We start from the raw sequence: 18,417 nt of genomic DNA, 5'->3' as shown, positions 1-18,417 counted from the left end.
ACAATCAACCATCAGCTAAATGAGACTTGTTCTCCATCTTCAGAGACCTCCTCAGTCCCCAGACGTTCATGCAGTAGAACCTCGGTGATGTGGAAGAACATGAGATGTGCAGCTGGTTCATGTGAAGCAGAGTTTTCATTATCGATTTGATTCCATGAAGAACTGAAGTTGTTTTTGTGCAAAAGAGGAAGCTACAGAGTGATAGTGGCGTGTCCCTAATAAAGTGCTCACTGAGGGTATGTTGTCGTTTTAATGATGTCGTGCACATCATCTTGTTTTTACCACATGAACCATGATAGAAAGGGCATTCGTATTCCCCCCCCCAAACCCCCCCCCCACCCACCCACGTTGTAAATATTTGTGTTTATATTTTATTCATTCCAACAAACAACAACCTCATTTGCCGGATTCAACGTTTAGCTTTCTATACAGAAGCCATGATTTAAACATGATATGTAGATTTTTGCATGTTTAAATTATTTCATTAAGATTAATCATTTTAATCACATGCCACGTGTCATATTTGCATATGTACTTGTTTATTTACATATCTATTAATAATTTATAGATATTTCCATGTAGCATTTTAAATTAATTTTCATATTTACGCATACTTACTTATTTAACCTTTATTATTCGAGTGACCACTTTCTATATCTGTTACTTTAAGTTGAGAGGGATTCCAAAGATCTTTTGTGCAGCTGTAAAAGATATTATATATACCGTATATATATTATATATATATATATATATAATATATATAATATATATACAGTCCATGTGTTGAATGGATCCTTCACTCTGACGAGGGACAGAAAATGTGTGTGTGCAGATCAGGTTGTTGATCTTTGTGAGTATGTGTGTGGGCGTTTGTGTGTATGCACCATGTCTAGACGTGTGTGCACTTTAATCAGCAGCCCACTGTGTGTGTTTGTGTGTGTATATGTGTGTGTGTTTGTATGTGTGTGTGAGTGAGCGAATGTGCGTGTCTGTGTTAACGTGTCTGTGTTAACGTGTCTGTGTGTGTGTTCTCCGCGCCGAGCCACAGGAGGCCATCACTCGCCACTTTAAAGTACTTACCCATAATCCTCGGAGTGTGGATTCATTTGCACTTGAAGCCCACAGGAGCAGAGAGAGAGAGCGAGGGAAGGAGGGCGAGCGAGCGGAGAGTAAACTAGACACAGAAACAAGATGAGAAAAGCTCTGACCATGTGTAATATACAATGTGATCTCAAGTGTCTGGAGACTGTGTGAGCGTGTGTGTGTGTGTGTGTCTGGAGGAACAAGCTGACATGACTCATTTACGTGAATGCTTCTTTTGCCTCCTTCCACCTCTCTCTCTCTCTCTCTCTCTCTGTTTCACTCCTCCCATCTTTTCTCCGCCAGAGCCCTAAAGGAAAGTCACACACCCACACAAACACAAACACACACACACACACAAACACACATACGTGTTCGATCATTCAAGTATCTGAAATCAATAGTGTTAAACTAAAATGTCTTTATCTCTCTGAAGTAATCACCAAGTTAATACAGCAGGTGATTGTGTTTAGCAACTAGTTTGACCCTGAGCAGCTTCTGTCATGTGTGTGGGTGTGTCCTGTTGAGTAAGGCCATGGCCACACGTACAAATGTTGTGGGTCAAAGTTCACTAAAGGTAAACACACACAGGAAGCAAATGATTTATCCATGAGAAGTATACAGGAGAGGTTTGCCCCTGGGTGACCGTCTCAGACTTTGTGTTTTGGAAAGTGTTGTGGGAACTTGATTTTGCATTATAAAGGCATGGATGGGAATCGAACCCATGATCTTTGGTTTACGAGACCAACACCTTACCACTTGGCCACCACGCCACCTGTGGAAACTGCCTCAGGATCTGAACATACTAATATTGAACTTGTTCTGGTGCATCAAAGTTTACTCTGAGAAAGTAAAAGGACAAAATTGTGTTCATCACTGTGACTTCAGGCTTTTCTCTTTTTTTCTACACAGCAATATTCCATGGTTCAGTTTAATATGAGTTTCATTTGCATCCAAACAGAAAAACAGGGATATTTCTGGCTGCACTTTGATTAGAAGTCACTGCTTTGACCGATCATATCAGATTTTTAATAATCAGCAGCAGACGTGGTGGTTTTCATGTCTTATGCTGGAGGGAGACTTGTTTTCTGGGGTTAAATCCCAGACTGTAGATAAGGAGACAGACGACTCGTCTCCACCTCTTCCCCCATTGGACAAGAATGAAGCTGAATAAACACATAAAACATTTAGATAAAAACAAATATATACAAAATATTACTTAAAACTACGTAAGATGTACATTTTTCAGTTGTTACATATCAACATTTTCCTTTTCTCTTTTCCCGTCACTCTCTGCTGCCACCATAGTTTTTATCTGTGGGTTGAATTCATGCAAAAAAAACATACTTTCTACAGAATGTTGGAAAAACTGGATAAAAAATAAAATACTTTCTTTGAAACTCTGAGTCTCAGTTTTGGTAAATTTGAAACGAGAATCATCAACGAGTCGTCTTGACTGTAAAGTTGAACGTGACAGAGAGATAAGAGACTTCATCTTGTTATTTCTGTGTGACTATTCAAGATTTGATGCATTGAACTTGGCTGATTAAAGTTTGTGTGTGTCTGTATGTGTGTGTCTGTATGTGTGTAGATGCATGCATGCATACATTTGTTTTTACTCTAAACCCACTGATGCATTTTCAGCTGCCTCATTCTCTTTTGCTAATTTTGCTGCAAATGTTCCGACCTCCTCATCGTCACGGCCTCCTGCTCACTGGGAAAACACACAACTCAGATTCATTGGAGAAACAACACACTGCTGCACACAATATTTAACACATGGATTTAAGGCTGTAAGCTCTTAAACCTGTCAGTTTGCCTCCGAGGGTTGAAACAGAGGTTCAGTCGGAGAAGCAGCGTGGACGATCGTTTGTTCTTCTTAACAGCTGTTGAGCTAAAGATCAGGAAACACTTATTGTTCAGTGGAGAAATCGATCAATGTTCTGAGAAGCTGTTGCTATATTTACAGTTGGTTGATAGTTACAGTTTGGCAAAGAGGAGGAGTATCTCATGTGTGTGTGAGCATTATATAGGCATGGATGGGAATTGAACCCATGATCTTTGGTTTACGAGACCAACGCCTTACCACTTGGCCACCACGCCTCCTACAGAAAACTCCACATCATCTGAACAGGGGCACATTGAACATGTTGTAATTTATGAAGTTGTGGCATATGAAAAAGAAAATGTAGATTGATATGGGAAGTGTTGTTCTTGTCTTGAGAAAGCATCTTTTCCCAACTGCAAATCACAAAGTTAGATCTTCAATGCTTAAGCGATGGATATGTAGGCGTGGATGGGGATTGAACCCATGATCTTTGGTTTACGAGACCAACGCCTTACCACTTGGCCACCACGCCACATACAAAACTTCTGACATGATCTTAGCAAACAAAAGTTATGAACGTTCTGGTGTACGAAGATGTGCTGTGTCTAAAATTTGAATATGACATAAAACAGTTATTTTCCGGTGAAGCCTTAAACTACGACGTGATTCTTGATGGAAAAAAATATTGGGGTCGACTAGAATTTTCAAAGAGAGAGCGACCAGAGAAAACTAAAGTGAAAGATAATTTTTTAACCTCAGTTTCTGTTTTCACGCTCTCGATTCCATGTCTATATTCTGTGTACGCTTTCATAATAATAAAGAAAGCTAAGCTGTTGCAGAAATTTGATTTGGTTGGAAAAGATCATTTTTGGAAATTTTTGCAAATGAGGAGTTGCATTACCTCAAAGCCATACAATATTACCGATAATATGATGAGCGATTATATGAAACTTCCACTCAGAAAACGAAAAGCCTCACAATTTTATAAAATTGCTAATTCTTCTCTCGGCAATGACTCTAACCAGTTAAAGATGATTTGGCAGAGGGACCTTGGTGGAGAGATTAATAATGATAGATGGGCAGTAATTGTGGCTGATTGTGGTAAATATGTGAGAGAGGCAAGGGGAAAACTTACACAATATAAGGTATTACATAAATTCTATTTCACACCATCAAGACTGTATAGGATGAAACTATTGGGTGATGATCTGTGCTGGAAATGCAAGGAGGAAACTGGTACTTTCCTTCACTGTATGTGGGAATGCGTCTTGATTCGACCTTTCTGGACTCAGATTCTAAATATTTTAAGTAACTGGCTTGGAACAGAGATTCCCCTGAGTCCAGAGCTCTGTTTACTGGGGGACAAGTCTCAATTACCCAACATAACCAAATGTAATTTTTCTGTAATTTCGGTGGGTACAACAACAGCCTGCCGAGTTATCTTAAGACATTGGAAGGCGCCAGAAATTCCACAGGTGAAAGAATGGGTATGTGCAATGACTGAAACTGCATCCTATGAATGTATGCTTAGTAGATTGAGTGATGACAGGGAGGAGGGGGTGGCTCCTTGGGACAGGTTTTGGAATTACATAAAGGTAAATAATGATCCCCACTAGGACCCTGGTTTTGTTGTTTTGCTGTGTTGTTCCTGTATAAAGAAACATGTTTAATTTGCCATGTACCATGCCTGTGAAAAGTTCAATAAAAACTTTAGTTAAAAAAAAAAAATAATAAAGAAAGCTAAGTTACTCTATATGTTATCATATTGAAAGCTGACAGTGGCATCAACTATTGGTTTGTGAGCTGCCGTTTTGTTTTGAGCATTTTGTCCAGCGACATCTAGTCTTTTGAAACCAGAAATGACCATATTTGGAGGAATGGGGGCGGAGCTCCTCCACCTTCACTTTGTATATTTGCTCGAGTGCATTTCGTTGGTTTCTGAATCACTTGCCCATCGTCAGTTTCTCCTCGACGGCAGCAGGTGTCCGCTGTCAGACAGACTGTCGAGCCGGCTCGTACCATGTGTCTCCACCTGACACTTGTGATAATAAAGCACGTCTTATTCCAACCACTCGAACACGCACAGGAAAAAGCCCTTTTGCACGGTCGCATGCTTCGTTGACATCAGCTGTTGAGCGATTCGTCGCTGGAGTAGATTGAGGGATGTGACTCAGAGCCGCTGCTGATGGAACGATGTTGGGTTGAGCTGTTTGGGATGTGGGAGGAAAGTAGGTCAGGCAGCACAGGGCGGGGGGGCGGCTGCATGACTATGAGGGAGAGCGAGTAATAACGAGGGTTATTAGTGTCTCTGCCCGCTCACCCAGCCAGCAGACAGATTAGAGTGTGTGTGTGTGTGTCTGTGTGTGTGTTCAAGACATTGGTGCATGCGTGTATTTCCTTCTTTTCTTTCCGTCTGTGCTTTTGTATTTTGTTTTAATGATTTTCGACAGAGTGCCAGGAAAAGAACCTGAAGCAGCTACTTTACTCCGAAGAGAGCTGGAGAGTAAGAGGAGGAAAAGAGGATTAGAGTGCAAGAGGGGGAAAAACCGAGGGCATGTGAAAATTATTAGAAGAGCGAGCGTGAAAGAAAGAAAACGGTACTAATGGAACAGACAGAAAGATTTTCTATGTACAGAGAGTTGATGTTTTTCTCGTTTGGGACAAAAAGGGGAAGCAACACTGGACCAGATGAAGCCTGTTTATGGACATTGATCAAATGTAAGATAACAAGAGGAATCGATACCTTTCATCGGTTATCATCCATTTTGTAATTTGCTGCTGTCCAATGGCAGGTGATTCTATTTGGAAGTTAACTTGACCACATACATTATTGTGCATGAGTATTAATTAGGCATGGATGGGAATTGAACCCATGATCTTTGGTTTATGAGACCAACGCCTTACCACTTGGCCACCACGCCACCTACAGAGACCTCCACATCATCTGAACATGGGCAAATTGAACATGTTGTAATTTATGGAAAAGAAAAATTGACATGTAGAAGCGTTGTTCTTGATTTGAGAGAGCCCTTGGTGACTGACTGCATTTTTTACTGAACAGCTAATCACAAAGTTAGATCTTCAATGATTAAGCACTGGAAATGTAGGCGTGGATGGGGATTGAACCCATGATCTTTGGTTTACGAGACCAACGCCTTACCACTTGGCCACCACGCCTCCTACATGACTCTTTACATCATCTCAGCAGCGGCAGGTTAAAAAGTTTGAAGAGTATGAAGTTGTGCTACGACTAAAATAGTAAGTGTTGCTCTTCTAACACCGAAGTGGTCGGAACATGTCTCCATATGCAGTCCTCACATTTCAAACTTATTACCTAACATAGTTCATTCAGATGGACACCAGAGTTTGGAAGTATGATATCTTCTTTTGAATATCAAATTGATAAGTATTTTATGACTTTTCAAGGCGTGGATGGGGATTGAACCCATGATCTTTGGTTTACGAGATCAACGCCTTACCACTTGGCCACTCCTCTATTTTATCTGAACAGGGACAACAATGATGTATGAAGTTGTGGCATATGACTAAAGATTTAAATTCATATGGAGAATTTTTGCTTTCGTGACAAACTAGGGAGTTTGATAGTTGCATTTCCTCAACTCTAAATCACATAGCTATCCTTCTATACACTGGAAATGTAGGCGTGGATGGGGATTGAACCCATGATCTTTGGTTTACGAGACCAACGCCTTACCACTTGGCCACCACGCCACCTTGAGCTCCCCCTAAATGAATTGAACAGGCTAAAGTTGAACATGTTTCAGAGAATGAAGTTGAGCTACGACTAAAATGTCAAGTGTTGCTCTTCTAACACACTCTGACTAATAAATACTGTGTCCTTTGTATTCTTCACATTGTAAACTGATTATCTAACACACATGATTTGAGGCTAATCCCGGTGTCTTATCCTCAATTTCAAAGTACAAACCTACATACATATCTTCAATGGAAACTAAGGCATGGATGGGGATTGAACCCATGATCTTCACAATTAGATTTGTCTATGACCCGTGACCATCAGCTGTAAAGTGTGTTAGTCGAACTTAAATAAGCTTCCACCAACCAGCTCAGTTCAGTTCCTATTGCAGAAATGATTGTACACGTGTAAGAGGTAGAATTTGCAGGTAAATTATCTCCACGTTGTAAATTGTGTCATGTCAGTGAATGATTGATATTTCGAAAAACATCACAAAATACCTAAACCCCATTGTCCTCTGTGAGGGAGAAGCTGGTCGGTTGGAAGCTGTGGATCATAGCGTCAGCAGAACGGTTTTGTAAATGTGAAGAGAAGCTGGAGGAGGAGAAGTGGGATGTCTGGAAACATCCTCTCTCTCTCTCTCTCTCTCTCTCTCTTTTGGTCTCTCTATCTTATCACGGCTCTCTCCTTTCATACCTCCACACACCCCCGATCTCACTCTTCTGCCCTCCAGCATTCAATCCCTTCTTTTGTGGCCATTCTCTCTCAATCCGTCTCCCTCTCATCCTCCTGCTCACTCCTCCTTTAAACACATTTAACCTCTCATAGTAAAAATAGATGAATCGTGTTTATTGGGATGAAACTGTTTATTGTCAAGGTGGGTTGAGACGTGTAACATGTAAATTATAATGTTTTATATCACACAATCGTCCAAAGTATGATCCTTTCCAACCAAAAATCACTGTTTTGTATTGAACCACAACTAACACCTCTCTCAGACGGGTATTTTAGGCATGGATGGGGATTGAACCCATGATTTTTGGTTTACAAGACTAACGCCTTACCACTTGGCCACCATGCCACCTGTGTTGGAAATTGTATACACTCATCATTCAATTATTTTTAATCACCTAAACTTGATTTGGTGTTAACGGAATCACATCATAAAGGTATGGAAGGGTATTGAACCCATGATCTCTCTGCTTGACCACCATGCCATATCATCTACAACAGCCGTGCCGACAGTAGATCACATACATCATCTTCTTAATCATGATAGAGTCATATTCTAAAGGCATGGATGGGAATTGAACCCTACGCCTTACCACTTGGCCACCGTGCCACCTTGATGAGATGAAGCAGTCTCACACTGACCACCTCCTTAAGTCGTGGTTTCAGATTTGATGTGCGCTACAATAAATAAAAAAGCAATTGCCCCCCCCCCCACATAATTTGATCTTCCTCTTTTTTCCCCGCAGTCCCTTAACTCACTCTCTCTTACACTTCCTCCCCCTAAGCTCATCCCACACACTCTCTCTCTCTCTTCCTTCCCTTTCAATATGCACCTCTCCCTCTCTCTCTCCCTCTCTCTCTCTCTCTCTCTGGGGGCGAGCGGTCGTAACGTAAGCGCCAGTCATCTCTTATCATCGCCACACTGTTCCCCGTGCGCTCGGCGGTCCACGTCTCTCCCTCCTCTGTCTCTTTCTCTGTTTTTTTATTTCCTCTTCTCTTCTTGCGGTCTGTTTGTTTCTCTCTCTCTCTCTCTTTCTCTCTCTCTCTCTCTCTCTCTCCTCTGTGGATGTTACTCTCGTAAGGAAAGCTCCATGTCTGCTGTCATGTTTTGCGGTCTGAGGAGGGACGTGGGGGCAAACAGTGTGGGTGAGTGCGAGGGCAGACTGAGCTCTTAGTTATTTATGTCTCTCTTTTTTACGTGATGTTCTGAACTACACTTCCCAGAATCCACCTTGTCAGTCAGACGTTGCACGGAGGTCCTGTGGCATCAAGTTGCTTCTGTGTTCTACTGATGAACTAATTTTCACATAGTTGGAGAGGATTTTATTTCTTCTGGAAACCATTTGGATTTCTGAATGCAGTGTTATTGTTTCTCCATAGCTGCCTCAGCTGTAGATACATATTTCATACATCTCTTTTTGACTGTACGAGAAAGACGTAGACGAAAACTCGAGCAGCTCACAGCCGACCAATCACAGCTCTTAACGTTTTTATGCTCGTAGCCCATTGTTCATTTCCAGCAGCTGTGACACTGAGCCTAACGCACAGGTAGGTTCTAATCCAGCTTTAAGAGACGGCAGGTGTCAAGTTATGCAGGTTAAAATGCAAATCAGGGATATAAAACATTTCACATTTGCTGAAAGCATCAATTTTTTTTACAATTTATTTGTAAATGTTAATTTCTCATCAAAATTAAAATGTTTAGGTTTTTCCCAGAGCTTGATTTGAAGCTGATGAAGCTGTGATGAGTCAAATGTCTCTGTGGGGGTTTGGGTGAGGGTTGGTTTTAGATGTGGTGAACCACTCCCACATCTCAACCACATCATCAAACTGATCTGTTGAGGACGTGTTGGGGGGAAAAGTAAAATAAAGAAATGTATAAGTAAACACAACAGCCCTGTGAACTTCTCTGAATCCGAACATGTTGCACAGATTCAAACCTTGACATATTTATTTTTGAACGTCCAAATGAGAAGCGCCTCTAGTGGTTCAGACCTGTAGTTACTGCTCCTGCCTCAGATACGTGATGCTGGTTATGTATTTATCGTAGCAGGTTTGTTATTAACGTGTTATATATCACATGATCGAAATATCTTCATAGTTTTTTCAGCTAACTTAAAAAAAAATGTAAATGACTCACAAACTCGATTTATAACGTCAGTAAAGATTTTCCTGAGGAGTTTATAATCTAGTTTCAAGTCTTCTTCAGTAAAACGTCCTCGAGCTCCGCCCACGTCCTCGAGCTCCGCCCACTACTCCTCCACATGTGTTCTCTTCCGGTCTCGAACTTGAGGCTTCAGAACTGAACGTCCCGGGGGTTTGATGCCCACAGCCTGTCTCCACACACACCTTCAGAGTAAAGCCTCGAAACGACATGATCCCAGCATGAGGTCTCTTTGAATCTGTGCATTTATGATGTGCTGCAGTGGAGTTAGTGAGATGCATCAGTGGCATTAATAAGGTGGGCTCCATCCTATTTGATGCACCAGTGAGCATAGTGGGAGCTACTCGACTCTAAAATGGCCCCAGAGACTCTGGTAACGGAGCCGATAACAAAGCTGCTGCGTTTCCTTCTCGCAGCTTCGACACTTTGAACGTCTCATATTTATGTTTTGCACGAGACACTTCTGTCTGCAGTCAGACTATACCCACCATATTTTTCTTGGCATTATAAGTGTTGCTTTTGTCTCCATATACAGTCCTCACATTGCAAACTAATTATCTAACATATGATTTGAAACAAACACCAGAGTTGGGAAGTATCTTTTGAATATCGATTAGATAATTATTAGACTTTTACAGGCATGGATGGGGATTGAATGATCTTTGGTTTACGAGACCAACGCCTTACCACTTGGCCACCACGCCTCCTCTAAATTACTGGAGCAGGCACACCTTGAACATGTGTAAGAAGTTGTGGCATTTAACTAAAGATTTATATCCATATGGAGAATTCTTGCTTTCTCGACAAACAGTATTCAATGGTATCTTTTCCTCAACTGTAAATCACAAAGCTATGCTTCAATTCACTGGACATGAAGGCGTGGATGGGGATTGAACCCATGATCTTTGGTTTACGAGACCAACGCCTTACCACTTGGCCACCACGCCTCTTACAGAAACATTTCTCGAACATTTGAAACTTGAACGTTGAATGATTGAGAGAATGAAGTTGAGCTTCAGTTCCTATAGCACAAATGATTGTACACATGTAAGAGACAAATGTACTCGCAAATGTACTCGCAGGTACACAGCATAATAACCTGTTAAGAAGCTTTCTTTACTGAAAGTACTGCAAACTACAGTTCATTACTTCTTGTAGTCGGAGATTGATTAAATCTCTTTATCACCGTTGAGGAGACGAGCACATGAAAATCCCAGCAGAGGAGAATAAATGAACGGTTGAGTTCTTCATCTCCGCGCTGGCTTTGTGCCGAGCGCTCGGGCTGATCCACTTCATTCTCTGAGCATCACCGGGCCCGACCGCGCTGAGAGTTCCACATCGAGCGTTTCCGATGTCATCATCATCTGCACGACTCCTGCAGTGTCTCCTCTGCAAAGTGCATCTCACTCAGCGGGCGGCAAACCATCATCCTCCAGGAGGACGTCTCCGATCGCCAGCGTGACGGCAGAACACCTGGATCTGAACTTATTGAACTTAAAGACACACACACTGCACATGCTCCCTCGTTCATATTGTAGTTGCACGTGAATATTTCATAGATTGTAAAGAAAGTGAAGTGTCAGCTGCCTTCTGATGACATCCGTCCAATCTCACTCTTTTCCCTCTGTCATTTACATTTCTATGCATTTGGATAAGTATCTCACGTGAAGCAGCTTACAGGCAGCGGTCAGGTTCATCATGGCGGAGTGAGGAGCTGATGATGAGGATGAAACCATGTGACTTTACAGATGAAGGTTCCTGTCTCTCTCTCAGCACTGAATCCCACTCACGTCTCATTTCCGTCCTTCGTCTCTGTCTCCGCTCGTCAGCTGACGTTCTCTCAGCGTCACGTCAGATCCGCGGCAGAAGGAAACCAAACCGAGACTTCAAAAGCAGTTTTGATGTTTTTCTCTTTTTTCTTCCGTTCCTGTCGTACACCTGCCGAGCTGCCCCCCCCCCCCCCCCCCCGTCCGGGAGATGTACAAAAGCTTCTCTGTTGTTTGTCTTGTTTTTTCAGAGGTTTGCCTCCTACCCCTGGAAGATTTAGAGATATCATTTATAATCCAACGCCTCCAGGACATGGACTACACAACGTTTACCATGTGTGTATGACACCCACAGGTCTTCAGCCTCGCTGTCTGTTGATCTCTGAGTCTTTCAGTCAACCCCCCCCCCTGATTGGCTGCAGTTGTTGACAATTTGCACAGATACTTAGCATCGTAGAAAACGGAGGCTGCGACGTGTCAGCTAGCCGAGTGTGGCGTCGTGTCTTTAAAGAGTTTACACACTGGGATTAGCTCCAGTTCCCCCTGCAGCCCCCCCCCCCCCTTAACTTCACCAATACTTTACTGTTTCTATCAGATCCAGTGCATCGCTTGTTTTTAGATATGAAATCAGAAGTTAGAGGGTTTTCAGATGCTGACACAGGTCACTTCAGATGATGAGTCCATCTTCACTCTGATGCTCCTGCAGCCACTGGACACTGTGTCCCACCAGCTCCAACCAGTTCAGACCCCTGAGAGAGAGAGTTAAAGAGAGGACACGGAGAAAAAAGTGGAAAGAGCATGAGATCATAAGAGCTAAAGCGGTGGTGACACCCCCCCCCCCCCCCCCCACTCCCCCCAACAGATCCATACAGGCTGCAATTAACCACAACAGAGAAACCATTAAACATCCTAATTACTGCTTGTTCCTTCCATAGCTGCTGTTTGTGTGGGTGAGAGATAGCTGTGTGTGTTTTTTTGTGTGTGTACGTGTGTGGTTGTGTGTGTATGTGTGTGTTTGCGTGTGTGTGTGTGTGTGTTTGTTCTCAGGCTTGTGTGGTTGTGCTGTGTGAGAACAGATGAGGTATTTTGTCTTTTCTCTTTCACTTTGCTTTCTCTTTTTAGTTTTTTTTTGTGTGTGACTGTGTTTTTGTGTGTCTGTGGCCACGTGTGATAACCACAGTCGGGCTTTGTGCAAGCGTTGTGGTGGACAATAGCTAATTACACATCTTCAGCACCCTCAGCATCATAATAACCGCAATCAGACGACTTGGCATTCAATAACTCAGAGCGTGCACGGGTGTTTGTGTGGAATCAAGTGCACTCACACATAAAACACACACACACACACACATTGAGAGGAGACTGCTGCAATGTGTTTGCTCTGGTTTGCTGCACTGTTGTGTGTCTTTGCACTTGAACGACTAAATGAGACTTTAGCAAAGTTTTATGAGCCGGTATGATCTTATAATCCGTCTCCTCTTGTGTTGTTTAGTTACTCAAAAGGAAAAAACACAATATTTTTGAATCAGCTCCATGAGTGTTTCTGCACTTTGGATGCAAAAGTGACGCAACATCATTCCTCAACCGATGGTTATATCATCTGTTTTATATTTTACATATTTAGTTTAACGAGAGAAAATGTCTCAAACAGTTTTATCTGTGTTTAGATTGTTCAGGTGAGGAAATGCACTCGTGTTTAAAAGTGTCTAAAAATAACATAAATCTGTTATTGTGATAAAGTCTCATTTAAGCCTCTGGTCAGTGAAGTCCCCTCCAACAGTTTCCCCTCATTGATGTGTTTTTAATCGGTTTTGGACGATGAAGCTGCTCTTTGGTGTAAAATATGTCTGAAAACACTTCTAAGTTCTATAAGTTGAGAGTTTTTTGATGGAAATTATTTTATTATCAACAGATATCGTCTGGAAAGATGATTACAACCTGTTTATTGATTCAAATGTTTGATTAAAGTGCCGTCACCGCTGTGATGCTCTTCTGTTCTGTGTGTGGCATCGATTTTAAGAACTAATAGCAGATTTGAAAGAGGCTGGAAAACTCCGGGACGATGATTGTGTTTCTACAATGAGAGAATTAAAGAAGTGGAAAACTTTGTCACAAGAGCCGTGACACTTTGTCCTTTTTAAAGCAAAATCCTGATGGAGAGAAGTGTTTTTAACAGCAGTTTATCTGGGACACCTTTCTGTCTCCTAGCTGTGAATCAGCAACTGTGTCTGTCTCTGTCTCTGACTCTGACTCTTTCTCTTTCTCTATTTCTGTCTCTGTCTCTGTCTCTGTATATAACTCTGTCTCTGTCTCTGACTCTGTCTCTGTCTCTGTCTCTTTCTCTATCTCTTTCTCTGTCTCTGTCTCTGTCTCTGTATATAACTCTGTCTCTGTCTCCATCTCTAACTCTGTCTCTCTCTCTCTCTGTCTCTGTCTCTGTTTCTGTCTCTTTCTCTATCTCTTTCTCTGTCTCTGTCTCTGTCTCTGTATATAACTCTGTCTCTGTCTCCATCTCTAACTCTGTCTCTCTCTCTGTCTGTCTCTGTCTCTCTCTCTGTCTCTGTCTCTGTCTCTGTCTCTTTCTCTATCTCTATCTCTGTCTCTGACTCTGTGTCTTTCTCTTCCTCTTCCTCTTCCTCTTCCTCTTTCTCTGTCTCTGTCTCTGTCTCTGTATCTATCTCTGTCTCTCTCTCAGTCTCTGTCTCTGTCTCTTCTCTTTCTCTCTCTCTCTCTCTCTCTCTCTCTCTCTCTCTCTCTCTCTCTCTCTCTCTCTCTCTCTCTCTCTGTATCTGTCTCTGACTCTTTCTCTCTCTCTCTCTCTCTCTCTGTCTCTGTCTCAGTCTCTGTCTCTCTCTCTGTCTCTGTCTCTGACCGACCTCTTCATCATCACACTTTCTGCAGTCGGACGCCTACAAGGTGTTTCAGTGAATAGATGGTTAATTATAATGAAACCAGCTGCAGCTCCGTCCTTTGTCCATTTCGCCTCCTTTCAGTCACTTCCTGTGTTTTCATTTATCCGTGCTGAGAATCTTCCGGCTTCACGGTTAATACCTGCAGCTGCACATCACTAACACCGGACACTCCTGTGGCTTCAGCTCACTCATTAACAAAATGTCCTCTTCATCATGTTGATATGTGCTTCTGATTTCACAATATGGAGAATTATTTAATCTTCTCGGTCGTATTGAAACATGCAGGTTAGTTTGAACACCTGCAGATTTAAGGAACTTATTTGTTTGTCAGCAGGATTACACAAAAACTACTTGATGTATAAACACACAACTTGGTGGAAAGACGTTTTATGCACGTCTAGAAAATGAACAGAATGATTTTGTTCTTGACACCGTGTTTAGACATACTCTCTGGTGGATGGAGTCCACAGTTTCTCAGGAGTTCATCTTTCACGCAGCTTGAGATTCTAGAGTTGAGAGTTTTTGTTTCTCGAGTTTTTGGTGGAATCATTCAGGGACTGTTGGCCTCGTTGGTGAAGGTTAGCGCTTCTTTACTGACTTTCTAGTTTGTGCTTCCAGAACATCTAGTAAAGAAAAGTATGTGGTTACATCCCCAGAGCTCCTTGTTATTTCAAGATAGCTCAACAATATAATTTACTGTTTGTAGATCCTGAAATAAGAAATAGAACTTAAAAAACAACAACACACAGATGATGACAGTTTTGAATCATGTGGTTCTATTCAGGAAAACCTGTTCATGTTCCAGTAGACGTCACTCACTGTGAACTAAATCATAGTTGTTAGGACGTCAGCCTGAGTTTGTTTGTGCTGGAAAATAAAGTTTTTGTATCAGGAGAAGAAAAAAAAAGAAGCCATTCCAGGCGTATAATATTTTTCTTTCGACCTTCAGAGCAAAAATAAGCAGAAATGAATAAATAAAAACAATAAAATGTCTTCCAGAGGACTGTCGGTGTCGGCTGATGGAAACAATGAGCACAGGACAATAGAGACAGACACACAAATATAAAGAAAATGCTCACAAAGACTCTAACGTCCAGAGGATTAAGGTTTATTTTTAAGGACCTCAGAACACTTGAAGCATTTGAAGTTTCATACCAAAACTTTACAGCCTCTGATCCCCAAAATGAACAGTGTGAACCCCCCCCCCCCCCCCCCCTTTATTCTCCGGAGCTGCTTGAAGCACATAGAGGATATTTATTTGAGCCATGTTTGCAAAATAATGACCCACATACACATGTGTCAGTTTGTCCTGTGTTGCTGTAAACTATCCTGTAAAATATGCTTCATTTAACTGCTCAAACTTCACGTTCTCCCACTTATTTTAATTAGAAAACACACATTTCAATATGGACCAAACTATCAAGTTTTCATTTCTTTCAGAGGCTTGAAAAAAAAGGTTAAATTAATTCTAGTGACAGAAACGTCAGAACACTTTTCCTTGACATGGTGCGTCCCGATAGTTTTGACCCTTTCTGCTCTGATGAGGCTCCGGGTCAATAGTCAAACAATGATTTCCTCCCAGAGTCCTGACTGGCCTCTAGATGCTAAATTAAAAGACCTCACTTTAGGTTGATTGTAACCTTTTGTTCTGATGCCCTGAAGGTTTCTACCTCCTCTGCATATCAATACTTTAATTAAAGTGAGGCTGTGACCAGGGCTACATTTATTTTATTTTAAACTTATTGCCATTTGTCTGAGCGTTAGAAGGATTAAACACTTTATTTTGAAGGGGGGGGGGGGAATTCATGGATCTATATGAGTTTGTGTAATTTGGTGCAGCTTGATTGACTTTCAGGGGACTGGCCCTTCTGATTGGTTGTAATTACTCACCATTGTCAAGTTCTGTATTGGGTCTAGTTCCCTCGTCCTACTCGTGTCCATTGGAAACACAACACAACAGATGGTTAACAAAGTCAAACAGAGGACAAAAGCAACAACACAATCCAACAAAACTAAACTGACCCCAAACCAGCTGTGATCTCTGCAGCTCCACTGTGAGAGGACCCAGAGATAAACTCCACTTTTAAGAACCTTTACTTTGAAAAGTGTTCCTGCTACACTTTCTGCTGCGTGTGTGTGTGTGTGTGTGTGTGTGTGTGTTCACCACAGTGAGGTGTAACTTTGATCATAATGCGGAGACGCCCACACATGCACGTTCCTTTCACATGCAGAGACATCACATCTGAATCCTGCCTCTGTGTGAGCGTGCACGTGTGTTCCTGTAAGATCCGTGTTTTTATGTGCCTTGGCTATAAAATGCCCTTTGAGCTTTGTGTGTCTGTAGCTGTGAATCACCTCGAGCTGCATTTCTTGTCCGAAAGGTGCTACACAAATAAAGTGTATTATTATTAGTATTGTGGAGCGACGTGTGCGTGTCTGCTGTGTGTGTGTGTGTCACTCCACCTCGCAGATAACGTAAGGTCATCACGGCTGCAGCGAGCACAGCCGAGCCCTCCGGCAACAAGCGTGTGTGTTTGTGTGAGGCAGAGACAGATAAAGGGAAACAGAGATTGTGCGTCTGAATGCGTTTGTGTAATTATGTGATATCGTCCTGAGTATCTGTCAGAGCATGCTCATACTGTAGATGTGTCTCTTTTGTGTCGTGTTTCGTGGGTGTGTTGTTTTCAGCTGCAGCCTCTTCTCTGTCTCGTAGGTTTTCCGGTGACCTTGAGGCAAAATGTGAATTAAACCGATGCATATGTATGTGGGTGTTTCCAGTGTGTGTCTGTGCAAATAGACTCAGTGGCAGCTTCGGAGGATTCTCGGGAAAATATGCGCAGATCTAAAGTCAAAGCACAAACCTTGAAGGGAGATTCCAACATTCTTTGTTCAATTATACTTTGCACGACAGAGATGAAGTCACTTTTATTCCAGAATGTGTTTACAGAGTTTCCACAGCGTCTTTAGGCCTAAAGAAGTCACATGATGTACTAGGTCTAAGGTAGATGTGTCAAATTAACACATTATATTATATTATATTATACTGCATTACATTGCTTATTGCAATCTGACACTGTTCAGTACTTTGCATTTTGCATTTCACTTTTTACTTCACTCTTTTATATCTTTTATCTATTATATATATTTTATTTAGATATGTTTATGTCAAAATAAATGTTACTTTGTATAAATATTAGAGAAAGGGAGTAAATAAGAAGTAAATAGTGAGTAAATTTATATTGCTTCTTTTTATTGCTTTTCTTATGTGTGTTGAATTTATTGTGTTTTTATGTTTTTATGTTTCTATGTTCATTGTATGCACCAATAACCAGAGCAAAGTCCTGGTAGGTGTAAACCTACCTGGCAATAAATACTTTCTGATTCTGATTCTGATTCTGATTCTGATTCTGAAATGCAACATTTGGGTTGTGAAAGTAAAAAGCTTGAGGGAATCCTGGAAGCTGTGTCAGACAAATGTCTGTTATTGTTTCCTTCATGCAGGCATACACTCTCACACACACACACACACACACACACACTCACACACACACACTCACAGACACACACAGGCCTAGCAGGTGTCTCTGGACGAGGCTGGGTGTGAATCTGAATCTGAGGTGTTATCAGGTGTTTCTCTGCACAACAATTCAACACTGCACCCTGGAGCTTTTTACCTCAGCCTTTTGAAAAACATGTTATCATCTCTCATTCACTCTGATTCTTCAGAGATCATCCATCTTCACGTCAGTCCAACCTGCGCCACACATGCTCAGGTCGTTAGCATCTCTGCAGGCCGGCGCCTCCTCCACCGCAGGAGGAGAATCTGGCCTGACTCCTCGTCTACAGCTCAGTCTCTTCAGTAAGCCGACAGCGGCAGCAGCCATCAGCCTAATCGCATTCAAATTATTCACCAGGAGAGGTTAATTTATCAGAGCTGCCGCGGGAAATGGGTCTTTAAAAAGGAAAACGTGTCAGAGTGGAGCTGATGTGTAAGAAAGAATATTAGTGAGAGCAGATCATGTGTGTTATTCTCCATAAGGCCTGTTGTGACAAACATGTCTACAGCTGCTGAGAACTCAACAGAGAGAGAGAGAGAGAGAGAGAGAGAGAGGTCAAGTTGCATTAAAAATGCATGTGGGCGGGGGGGGGGACTAGCATTTGTAGTATCTGTGTATTTGCAGGTGAACTAAACCCGTTTGTGTATATTCATCATTCTC

The 18,417-nt window shown here is 41.9% G+C and overlaps 8 non-coding genes across 8 annotated transcripts; all 8 read right to left on the bottom strand.

The window, feature by feature from the left end:
• Positions 1-1,781: 1,781 nt before the first annotated feature.
• trnat-cgu (transfer RNA threonine (anticodon CGU)) lies at positions 1,782-1,853 on the bottom strand. Its single transcript has one exon. It is a non-coding gene; the product is annotated as a tRNA-Thr (tRNA).
• A 1,258-nt stretch (positions 1,854-3,111) lies between these two features.
• On the bottom strand, positions 3,112-3,183 carry trnat-cgu (transfer RNA threonine (anticodon CGU)). The gene has a single exon. It is a non-coding gene; the product is annotated as a tRNA-Thr (tRNA).
• Positions 3,184-3,368: 185 nt separating this feature from the next.
• trnat-cgu (transfer RNA threonine (anticodon CGU)) lies at positions 3,369-3,440 on the bottom strand. Its single transcript has one exon. It is a non-coding gene; the product is annotated as a tRNA-Thr (tRNA).
• Positions 3,441-5,757: 2,317 nt separating this feature from the next.
• Positions 5,758-5,829, bottom strand: trnam-cau (transfer RNA methionine (anticodon CAU)). The gene has a single exon. It is a non-coding gene; the product is annotated as a tRNA-Met (tRNA).
• A 184-nt stretch (positions 5,830-6,013) lies between these two features.
• On the bottom strand, positions 6,014-6,085 carry trnat-cgu (transfer RNA threonine (anticodon CGU)). Its single transcript has one exon. It is a non-coding gene; the product is annotated as a tRNA-Thr (tRNA).
• Positions 6,086-6,568: 483 nt separating this feature from the next.
• trnat-cgu (transfer RNA threonine (anticodon CGU)) lies at positions 6,569-6,640 on the bottom strand. Its single transcript has one exon. It is a non-coding gene; the product is annotated as a tRNA-Thr (tRNA).
• A 995-nt stretch (positions 6,641-7,635) lies between these two features.
• On the bottom strand, positions 7,636-7,707 carry trnat-ugu (transfer RNA threonine (anticodon UGU)). The gene has a single exon. It is a non-coding gene; the product is annotated as a tRNA-Thr (tRNA).
• Positions 7,708-10,397: 2,690 nt separating this feature from the next.
• On the bottom strand, positions 10,398-10,469 carry trnat-cgu (transfer RNA threonine (anticodon CGU)). The gene has a single exon. It is a non-coding gene; the product is annotated as a tRNA-Thr (tRNA).
• Positions 10,470-18,417: the final 7,948 nt, after the last annotated feature.

Source organism: Pleuronectes platessa, unplaced genomic scaffold (genome assembly GCF_947347685.1).
Source record: "Pleuronectes platessa unplaced genomic scaffold, fPlePla1.1 scaffold_323, whole genome shotgun sequence".
Taxonomy (NCBI): domain Eukaryota; kingdom Metazoa; phylum Chordata; class Actinopteri; order Pleuronectiformes; family Pleuronectidae; genus Pleuronectes; species Pleuronectes platessa.
Note: the sequence above shows the minus strand (reverse complement) of the source record. Positions and strands in the feature narration are given on the sequence as shown.